Here is a 10,513-nt window from a genome sequence, read left to right as displayed (position 1 = left end):
CTCCCTCCACCAACCTCCACTGAACGGCAAAGGCTGGCCAACTTCATCGGCTGGCCGTGTTTTGCTGCAAGGCAGAGGCCGGCTAACTTCGTCTGCAGCTGCTGTGCTGCAAGGCCTGTGCCGGCCGGATCATCTGCAGCTGTGGTACTTCAAGGCCTGTGCCGGCCAGTTCATCTGCCGGCTGTGTTTGCCTGCAGCGGCCTTCTTCTACGGGCTGTGTTTGCCTGCTGCCTTTGCCATGCCATGCCCACTGCCCACGTTCACCAGCCCCATTCAATTTTGCTTTGCCCCCCCCCCCCCTGTTCATTGCCATGTGCGCCAGGATCAAAGCAACAGTTTGCAAGCTGCAAGAACTGCAGTGGCGGTCCGTGCACCGTGCTACTAGTATATATATATATATATATATATATATATATATATATATATATATATATATATATATATATATATATATATATATATATATATATATATATATATATATATATATATATATATATATATATATATATATACATGCATATATATATATATATATACATGCATATATATATATATATATATATATATATATATATATATATATATATATATATATATATATATATATATATATATATACATGCATATATATATATATATATATATATATATATATATATATATATATATATATATATATATATATATATACATGCATATATATATATATATATATATATATATATATATATATATATATATACATGCATATATATATATATATATATATATATATATATATATATATATATATATATATATATATATATATATATATATAAGTAGGGAAAGAATACTGGTTCTGGCTCACTTTTCCCCATGTAAATGAATGGGGGATTTTCAGCCATGAAATTTTTCTTTTTTTTTCCCCTGAAAAAATAAATCCCCTTTTTAGCCCAAGGTATATTTATTTGTCTCCCCTTTTAACCTGGAGCCTGGTGTTGGCTTAGTTGTTAGGGTGGCGGCTTGGGATCCCAGGGTCCTGAGTTCAAATCCCGTTGGCTGCTGAATTAACACCAGGGGGTTGACTCAGCCTGCCATCCTTCCGAGGTCGGCGAAATGAGTGCCAGTGTACTGGTCCCGGTGTATGCCCCGGTTAGAATAGGTGTACCATATCCCTGTGTGTCGTAAGAGGCGACCAGGGTTGGTGTCAGGAAGGGCATCCGGCCATAAAACATTGCCTCAAGAAAAAGCCAAACCCCTGCACAGCAGGGAAAAATGGCTGTAAAAACGGTCATTTTTTTATTTCCCCTTTTAACCTAGGGGCTCTCTATTCAAATAACCCATACAACAAGATAAAGATTTGTTAAAGGTGATTCGAAAGAAATATCTGAAACGCCTAAGCCCCGGGACACTCTTTATCAAATAACCAATGCATATTGTTTAGCTCACTCATTGAACCTATAAACATTTGTTCATTCTCAAATTCCTTCAATAGTTTAATTTTCTTTGCACAATAATCCCCATCTAAAATATTGAAAAACAAAACATTTGAATCTTTATATTTTTTAAGATACCCCTTTTGTGCCATTACGAAATGATAAACTTCTCTTAATGATCTCATCTGGCCACCGCCCGAGTTGCAAATCATTTTTGTACATAAACCATGCCAGAAAAAAAGTTTTGTTTCAAATGTTTTCAGTTCATGCCGTGAAAATGAGGAAGTGTTTTTTGACACGGCCGTGCTGTGTGAATGAGGAAGTGGTTTTGGACTGTCATGCTGTGAAAAAATAGGAACTATTCTGTGAGACAAGGTCTCGTGTTTATATTTTATCTCAGAACACGAACTGAAAACATTTGAATCAAAACTTTTATGGCGTGGTTTATGTCCAAAAACGATTTGCAACTCGGGCGGTGGCCAGATGAGATCATTAAGAGAAGCTTGTCATTTCCTGTGCCCACACCCAATGATTAAGCAATTTCCTCATCGTTGCTTTATAAGCGGTTCGCCAGACAAAGTTTCTGCCAGACGGGATTTTCATTTTTACAACTGAGGCATGGACGATATTTCTTCCGATGAAGCCAACAGCCCACTACAGAGTTGGTAAGTTTGTGTATGCTTTTCTCTTTGAACGATGAAGCAAATGATTATTAATTAAATCATGATAATTCTGATATATATATATATATATATTTTTTCCCTGACAGGGCATTGGAAGAAATTGAGTTCACATATCACGACGTGGTTCATGAAATTAATACTCTTATTGAAGAGATCAATGATTTTAGAAGAGAATTGAAAGACATTTTCAATGAGTGGCATGAAGTCTTATCACGTCCTCTCATCTCGAAGGAATTAAACCAATGGTGAGACACGTGTGTGTGCCTCTCTCTCTGTCTGTCTTTCTACCTACCTCTCTCTGCTCTTATTGAAGAGGCCAATGATTTATAATGACTGGTCTCTGATCTCGAATGAATTAAACCAATGGTGAGGCACGTGTGTGTGTGTGTCTATGTGTGTGTGTATGTGTGTGTGTGTGCATGTGTGTGTGTGTGTGTTGCTTTCCCTGTCTGTCTCTTCATCTATACCCTTGACTTATTTTTTTTTTTTTCAGCACTATCGCACAACATCAGCTGTTGAAGCAATCTTGTACAACACATGATTTTCTGGAGGTAAATATTTCTGAATTATTATTAATATCACTCGTACAACACATGATTTTCTGGAGGTAAATATTTCTGAATTATTATTAATATCACTCTCTCTTTAGAATGTCGCCTTATGTTGGTTGCATCATTAGTTTGGACGTGGTTTTGTCAGTACACTGGAATTCATTTTATTGACCTTGAAAGGATGACAGGCTCCTGGTGTGTTAATTCAGTGGTCAACGAGGCTTATTCATATTACCATGTAATTATCTTTATAGAACCTAATTATTATCCACTTTTTGTTTCAAAACAGAATATGGTGTCTGAGTTTCGAAATCACAAGGCATCTGAAGAAGATTGCTGGGAAAGATTGTACATTCTCGCAAATGAATATTTAATATTTTCAATATTAATAAATTATATTTGTTTTGTTTACAATTACTTGATTCTGAATTACAAGAAAAGAATAAAAGAGATGTAAAGGGGGGGTTGGGGGAGGGGGGGGGTAGGTGCGCTCCCCCAATGACCCATCACCCCCTCATCCCATCCCTCCCCTCCCCATGTGTGTGTGTGGGGAAGGGTGGGGGTGGGATGAGGGAGGTGGTGGGTCAAAGGTGGGGCGCACAGGGGGATGAGGGGGGGTGGGGCTTGTGTGGGCGGGGCTTGTGTGGGCGGGGCTTCGGTGGGGGCTTGTGTGGGTGGGGTGTGTGTGGGAGGGGCTTGTGTGGGCGGGGTGTGTGTGTGTGGGTGGGGCTTGTGTGGGTGGGGCTTGTGTGGGCGGGGGTTTATGTGGGTGGAGCTTGTGTGGGAGGGGTTTATGTGTGTGGAGTTTTTGTGTGGAGCTTGTGTAGGCAGGGCTTATGTGGGAGGGGTTTATGTGGGCAGGGTTTATATGGGCAGGGGTTTCTGTGGGTGGAGCTTGTGTGGGAGGGGTGAATGTGGATGAGGCTTATGTGGATAAATGGATGGGTGGAGAGATGGGGGGATGGGTGGATGAGTGGAGCTTGTGTGGATGGGTGGATAATTTTTTAATTAAATAAACATGTTGTGTGTGTGGGGAACTAATTAACTAATCACTAATTATGTGAATATGATGAATATGGGTGGAGCTTGTGTGGGGTTTGTGTGTGTGGAGCTTGTGTGGAGTTTTTGTGTGGAGGTTGTGTGGAGCTTGTGTGGGGTTTGTGTGGGGTTTGTGTGGGCGGGGCTTCGGTGGGAGGGGCGTGTGTGGGCGGAGTCAAAAAGGGGCGGAGTCAAAAATTTCAATTTATTGGAGCTTGTGGGGGGTGTGTGGTGGGGTTTGTGTGGGGTTTGTGTGGGCGGGGCTTGTGTGGGCGGGGGCTTGTGTGGGTGGAGCCAAAAAGGGGCGGAGTCAAAAAATTTCAATTTATCTTTGTCTTTTGTAATTCCTGTGAATAAAATGAACCTAAAATCTCTTCCCCTTCCAAATCATATATCTTATAAGTCCAAGGAACCGTATCTATTACATCAACAATTTTAAAAAGCTCGTTGGTCCATCTTTTCGTATAACCTTTTTCAAAATGAGATTTCCACCTATATATTCTTACGATATCACCAACTTTGAACTTAGGTTTTCTGACATTAATCTCTTTTTCATATTTTAATTTTGTAAATGTTTCTGATGGCTTCATATTCGTTGACGTGTGAATCGTGTCATTATACTTATCCACAATATCCTGAATAAAAGATGACCATTGTTGTGAACCGAGTTGTGTGAATTTTTTATATAGTCTCTCTTTTAAGGTACGATTAAAACGTTCAACAACAACTGCCTTCCCTTCATTAAAGGTACTGTATAATGTAATACTGTTATTTTTTAGAAAATTCATAAATGTCTTGTTATAAAACTCCCTACCCTCATCAGTCCACAATTTTTTAGGTTTTCTCTTACTTTTATTAAATATCTGTTGGAAGGCTAACATAAGAGTATTACCTGTTTTGTTTTTTAATGGTACAACCCACGCATATCTACTCCTCAAATCAATAACGGTTAAAGCATACTTGTACCCCTTATCATTATTGAGTTCAATCAAATCAGCAGACCAGATATAATCAACTTCCTTGGAATAAACTTTCCTTCTCTGAAACTTTGTGAATATTGGTTTATGTAATTCATCAGCTAATTGCTCTTCAGTCTTAATGGCATCATTAGAGCCTATAAGTTTTTGAATTTCCAAGTCCAAGTTTCAATTTAGCACTAATCATCTTCTTCACGATGAACCTATCAACTTTTTCTCTCAAGGTTGGATTTTGTATCAGAGACAAATTATACAACATTTCTCTATCGGCTTCATGCTTTTCTTCCAACGTTGTGGTATTCCCATAATCAATATCGTGTCTCATGCACACTTCATCAACTCTATTGATTGGTTTACTCCAGGATTTAGGATTGTCTGCCTCATCTAATCTTTTATCCAAGTTTGTGCCTGGACCACAGAAAGAATACCCTGGAAGATGTAATTCCCCTGGTATTCCAGTAGTTGTAAATTTACTTCCTGATAAAAACTTTTGTATATCTCCTCCTAGTTTGTGTTGGGAGATAAATTGATTTTTTTTGAACCACACACCGAACATATACCTTTTTGTATAACCCTGTTATTTTTACTTTTAATATATGAAATATTTTTAGTATTAGTTTTCTTTTTACATTTGAGACAATAACTCATTTATTTATGAGAAAAATTCCTGCAGAGTGCAAAAACCTTTTTAGTTTCCAACATGCACATTTGAATCTTAATTTTTAAAACATAAAGAATCCTTAGAAATGCCTTCACTCTCTCCCCCATTTATTTAAGAAAAAAAAAAAAATGAAAAACTTGAATTAAAATACCTGTCTTCTCGATGTCAATAGTCTTGTCGAAAGTATTGTAAAGAGACTTATCAATTCTTTGTTTTCCTCCCTCGGTGGGTTGAGTTATTTTCTGTAATACCCCTAATCTTTTTTAATCTCACTGGCTTCCATATTTTGATATTTATTTTTGTCTCGCTCTTTCCTCCCTCTCCTCCTTCTCTTTCTTCTCCCTCTCCTCCCTCTCCTTCTCTTTCTTCTCCCTCTCCTCCCTCTCTCTCTTCTCTCTCTCCTCCCTCTCTCTCTTCTCTCTTTCCTCCCTCTCTCTCTTCTCCCTCTCCTCCTTCTCTCTCTTCTCTTTTTCCTCCTTCTCTTTCTTCTCCCTCTTCTCCTTTTCCTCCTCTTCCCTCTCTTCTTCAACTCCTTCCTCATCCCTTACTATCCTTGAATCGCTTACACCCCATAGAATATTATACATATATTCATCAGGATTTCTTGTTATTCCTGTATCCAAAATAATTTTTTTACAACAGGAAACCAATAAAATTTCTTTTGAATTTCTAAAAGAGCCTTACCTTTTCTTAACTTTATAATTTTTTCATTATTTAACATTCTAATTAAATCTAAAGTTGTCGGTTTATCAACATCAGCATAATGCCAATCTTTTATTGAAAATACCTCATTCTTATGTTGTAGAACATATTTATTAAAATACCGAATACCCTTTTCTTGAAGGTATGCTTGGACACAGAAATGATAATTTTCTTGAAGCCTTCTTGCTGTCATTTATGTATTAGAAATATATGTTAGAACAATATTATGGCACGAAACACCTCCCCATCTTCCCATAGTTAAATCATTTTGTATTTCCTTACTTATTATATATAATCCTGTTTTTTCTGTTTTCATGAGATAAACAAGGGCAAAACCATTATTATATTTACCCTTATTAAATTCTTTTATTTGTTGTTTACTAATCGTAGCCCCACAAACCTCATTCTCGATACCAAGTGGATAATATTCTTCCTTACGAGACTGATTTAATTGTTCCAGGTCTTCGAGGTTAATTTTAAATGACCAATTATACCCTAAATCATTCATATCATACCCCCATTGTTCTATTCTCATACAAACGACACGCCCTTCTTTATAAAAATTTATTTTAATTCGAACTGTGAATTCTGTATGACCTGGAGATAATATCAACACTTCTGTATCTTTGGAATACACGGCTGTTTTATTTAAGGATATATATTGTGATAAATCGCTTAATCTCACCAAGTCATTCGCGTCAGTCGGGCTTGGATAATTTTTTAATTTATAAGCATTTTTCATGTTAATATTTTTGGTTATATTATATTTATGTCGTTCAGCCTGTGCCTTTGTGTAATAATTTGATAAATCAATATCCAGTTCTTGAGATACACCAAAGATAGAACCATCTTTACCAACATAAGTCATTTATATTAGATTAAAAATAATATCATAAAATTTTTTATTTTTGTTGAGTTGAAATAACACATATAGGCATAATTGGCCACAACACTTGGAATTTAATTCTTGGACTTGAAATGTTTGATAAACACCATTCTGTAAGAATTTTATGACTTCAACAGGTGGTGGAAGACCAAAACTATCAAAATAATATTTGTCTTGACTATTAAAAATACAAACCCAATGAGAACCGTTCCCATTATTATCTTCTAAGTTCATAATAATATTCTTTGTATGTTTCGGCACATTTGTTAATTCATCTCTCATACAAATAACCACATTATGAATTTTTAATTTCTTACAATATTTGACAAGTTGTAAATTTGATGTTGTATTCTTTCCAAATTCTTTCAACCACTCATCAATGCTCATTTATTTATTAGAAAGATATAATCCATTACCTCTTTTCGTTAATTTTACACCTGCTTGTGCTATAGAAGAAAGCATATCTCCAACTAGCAATCTCGCTTTATCAGGCAGACCTTCAAGTTTTTCAGCAAAATCGACAATTACACCACTTCCACTAATTTGTTTCTCCAACTCTTTGTTATGTCTTTCCAATTCTTTTTGAGCCTGGAGTTGAGCCTTCCTTTCGTTGGCAGTTTTCACCGCTGTTGAAATACCACCCGTCAATGCTCCAACCGCACTTAAACCAGCAAATAAAGGAATTAGAAATGGGAGAAATCCTCCACTCGTCTCTCTTATTGAATATTTTTTCAACATTGGTTTTGTCATTTTAATTTTAAGTGAGCCAGTGTCATTCAAGATTTTAACCTGTTCTCTTGTGAGAAAAACATCAATTCTTACTGCTCCTTTTCTCTGAATTGTATTAACGTTAATCGTACAAGCTTTTGATTTTGAACACAAGATGATAGTTTATGAAGATTGATTTGATTAACATATACCCCAGTTGGTACTTTGCCACTCATTTATTTAACAAAAAATTATGTGAGACTAATCATCACACCATTATCTGTATTAATCTGCAATTCTGTTTCTTCCAAAAGCAAACAATATGTATCAACTTCTTCACTCTCTCCTCTTTCAATGTATAGGGAAGTATCCACTCGATTAGACTTTATAGTTTCCTTTTGAGCGCTCAGGTCAAACGCATAGATTGTATACAAACTTTTAAATGCTGTCATATCCAAAATAGGTTCTTTATTTCCATTACTTTCACACACCTTTTGGTAAGACTTGTATGCTTCAGCAAAATCATTTTTTCCCAATTAATTTCCAATCTATCTCGTGGGTAAAATGTTCCATCTAGAGAAACGCGAAGTTGTTTCACCTTAGCATTATCACTCAATGCATTATTCTTATCAGTCGCAGTATCACCATCTGGCTTTTTAAAAATGATCCACAGATATCGTGGCTTTCCTTCCAGAACACCCAAATTCCACGTGTAAGTAGTTTGATTGAGTTTAACGTGTTGACATCTTCTTTTGAGGTATGATACACTGAGTGGTTTCTTTGAGTTAAGTCTTCGATTCAACATCTCTTCTGTTTTAAGATTAGGAGTATATTCACTGATATACCAACTCATTTCCTCAATTACAAATTTATTCTGATCACCAAAAGCACTACCAACACCAAAAAGCAATCGATTTTCATTATCATTCCTTTGTAGTTGAAATCTAATTTTAAGGCCATACAGAACTTTATCATGATCACAAAATCCAAATATACCTTTAAGAGGAACTGCCACAGTAAAACTATTTTCTGCTTTTGTATCATCATTATACATTCCTTTCCTTTGAGTATACCCAGGGTCTGTGTTTGTTCCCGTTGACATATCAGGAATAAAACCTTCGACAGACCCCTTTCCCATTCTATCACTGAATGTATAGAGTGTAAATTTTATCATTTCAGATACAGCAGAGACATAATCAACCGCTTCAACTTCTTGTGTTCCAATATACAAACGCACACTATCAAACATTTTCCAGAAGAAATCATTTACAAGTGTAGCGTTTGTGTTATTCCCAGCCTTAGTGAATTTAAATTTACACAACAAGAAACTTTCGGAGAGATTCAAATAGGTTTGTTGATTATTTATTTCAAAACTTTTTGTACCATTCGTATTCCAGTCTGTTCCAGTTATTGCATTTACCTTGAAGTAATCTTTTTTCTTAGTGGAGTTTGAGATAATAATAGTATCATCCAAATCATAGATACTATCAATTGCTTCCATACTTGTATTTATTTAGGAAAAAAAAGATGTTAAAACTTTTGAAACCCTGATCCAAGTATTTGAATTATTTTCTGTCGTTCTTGGGGGGACAACTGAGTTTTGCCTTTCTTAATTTCTTTTATTGCTTGTAATTTATGAGATTCCTTCTGGGCATCTTTTATACTCTTTACAGCACCTGCAACATTTCCCACAGCAGAAGCAGTTGAACCAATTAGATCTTTATGTTTAAGAATAGTTGAACCAATACCCATGAGAGTATCAATTATCCCATCTCCTCTAAATTGATGCCCAACACCCCTTTGTCTCTTAGGTTTATAGTATCCTCTACCAAGATACATACCTTCACCCTTGTAGTATGGGGAAAGGAACATCCCATCCCCTGTAATTATTTTATATTTTCCCAACTCGTGTTTCCTCACAATAACCATCGTATTTATTTATTGGAAAACTTCACGTAGGTGAATTCTGATAGATATAACTTCTCCATTAAAAGAAATCACACGATTATCTTGGTCGGTTATCCTAAAATTTACTCTGTGTATGGTTTTTCCTGACACAGGGAGATAAACCAAATTTTTAGGTTCCATATTGAATTTATAACCAATTGGGGTTGAGTATGCGCTGAATGAAAATATTGTATTTGTTTTTTTTCCATCATTATAAGCACCATCAATCAAATCACAGTGAATTAACACTGAATTTATTCCTGAGGATATTTGAATGACATTATCACTGTAAAACGTCCCATTAGTTTCAATCTTTTTGAGGAGAAACCCAATAACTCTCTGAATGAATTATCAATTGTGAAATCAACATTGTAGTTATTTTTAACTTTAATCGTTGATTTTTGAAGTATGTTTTTGAATGTTTATAACAATATTTTTTGGTTCATCACCCTGTTCTTTCATAAGACGAGCAATTTCGGAAGATATTTGAGAAATCTCATATGCTCCGGGTGAGACTGTTATCGTTTTGTATCCACTTCCTGGATTATAACTAAACTTGTCATTTTTCTCGGTTGTATTAAATAAGGTATTATAAGTTTCCATGGACAATAAAGATGCCTCATATTCTTTTGTTGTGTCAAGTTGTAGTGGGTATGGGAATGAAGATGTGTGGTCGCTTGTTGTGAAATTGAAACTAAGGATTGTGCTTCTCATCTTATTTAATATGAGATAAAATGTCTTTATATTGATATTTATTAATTATTTTCATGTTCATCAACTGGTCTAAAATGGCTGATGCTTCATTAAAACAATTATTTCCAGCCTTCTTTCTGCCTAACAACAATAACAGTCTATTAACTAATTGCGATGGGTCATTTGGAAGAAAACTAACACCTGAACCAAGGATACTTAAAGCCTGAATGATGTGTTTCTCCTTCT

General features: G+C 35.7%; 1 long non-coding RNA gene across 1 annotated transcript; it reads left to right on the top strand.

Moving 5' to 3' along the window:
- The first annotated feature begins 827 nt into the window (after positions 1–827).
- LOC147027243 (uncharacterized) lies at positions 828–3,100 on the top strand. Its single transcript, XR_015058748.1, has 3 exons — positions 828–2,349; positions 2,598–2,655; positions 2,945–3,100. It is a non-coding gene; the product is annotated as an uncharacterized LOC147027243 (long non-coding RNA).
- The last annotated feature ends 7,413 nt before the right edge of the window (positions 3,101–10,513 follow it).

This window comes from Eptatretus burgeri, chromosome 5 (assembly GCF_056783735.1).
Source record: "Eptatretus burgeri isolate ZD-2024b chromosome 5, Ebu_testis_v1, whole genome shotgun sequence".
Taxonomy (NCBI): Eukaryota; Metazoa; Chordata; class Myxini; order Myxiniformes; family Myxinidae; genus Eptatretus; species Eptatretus burgeri.
Note: the sequence above shows the minus strand (reverse complement) of the source record. Positions and strands in the feature narration are given on the sequence as shown.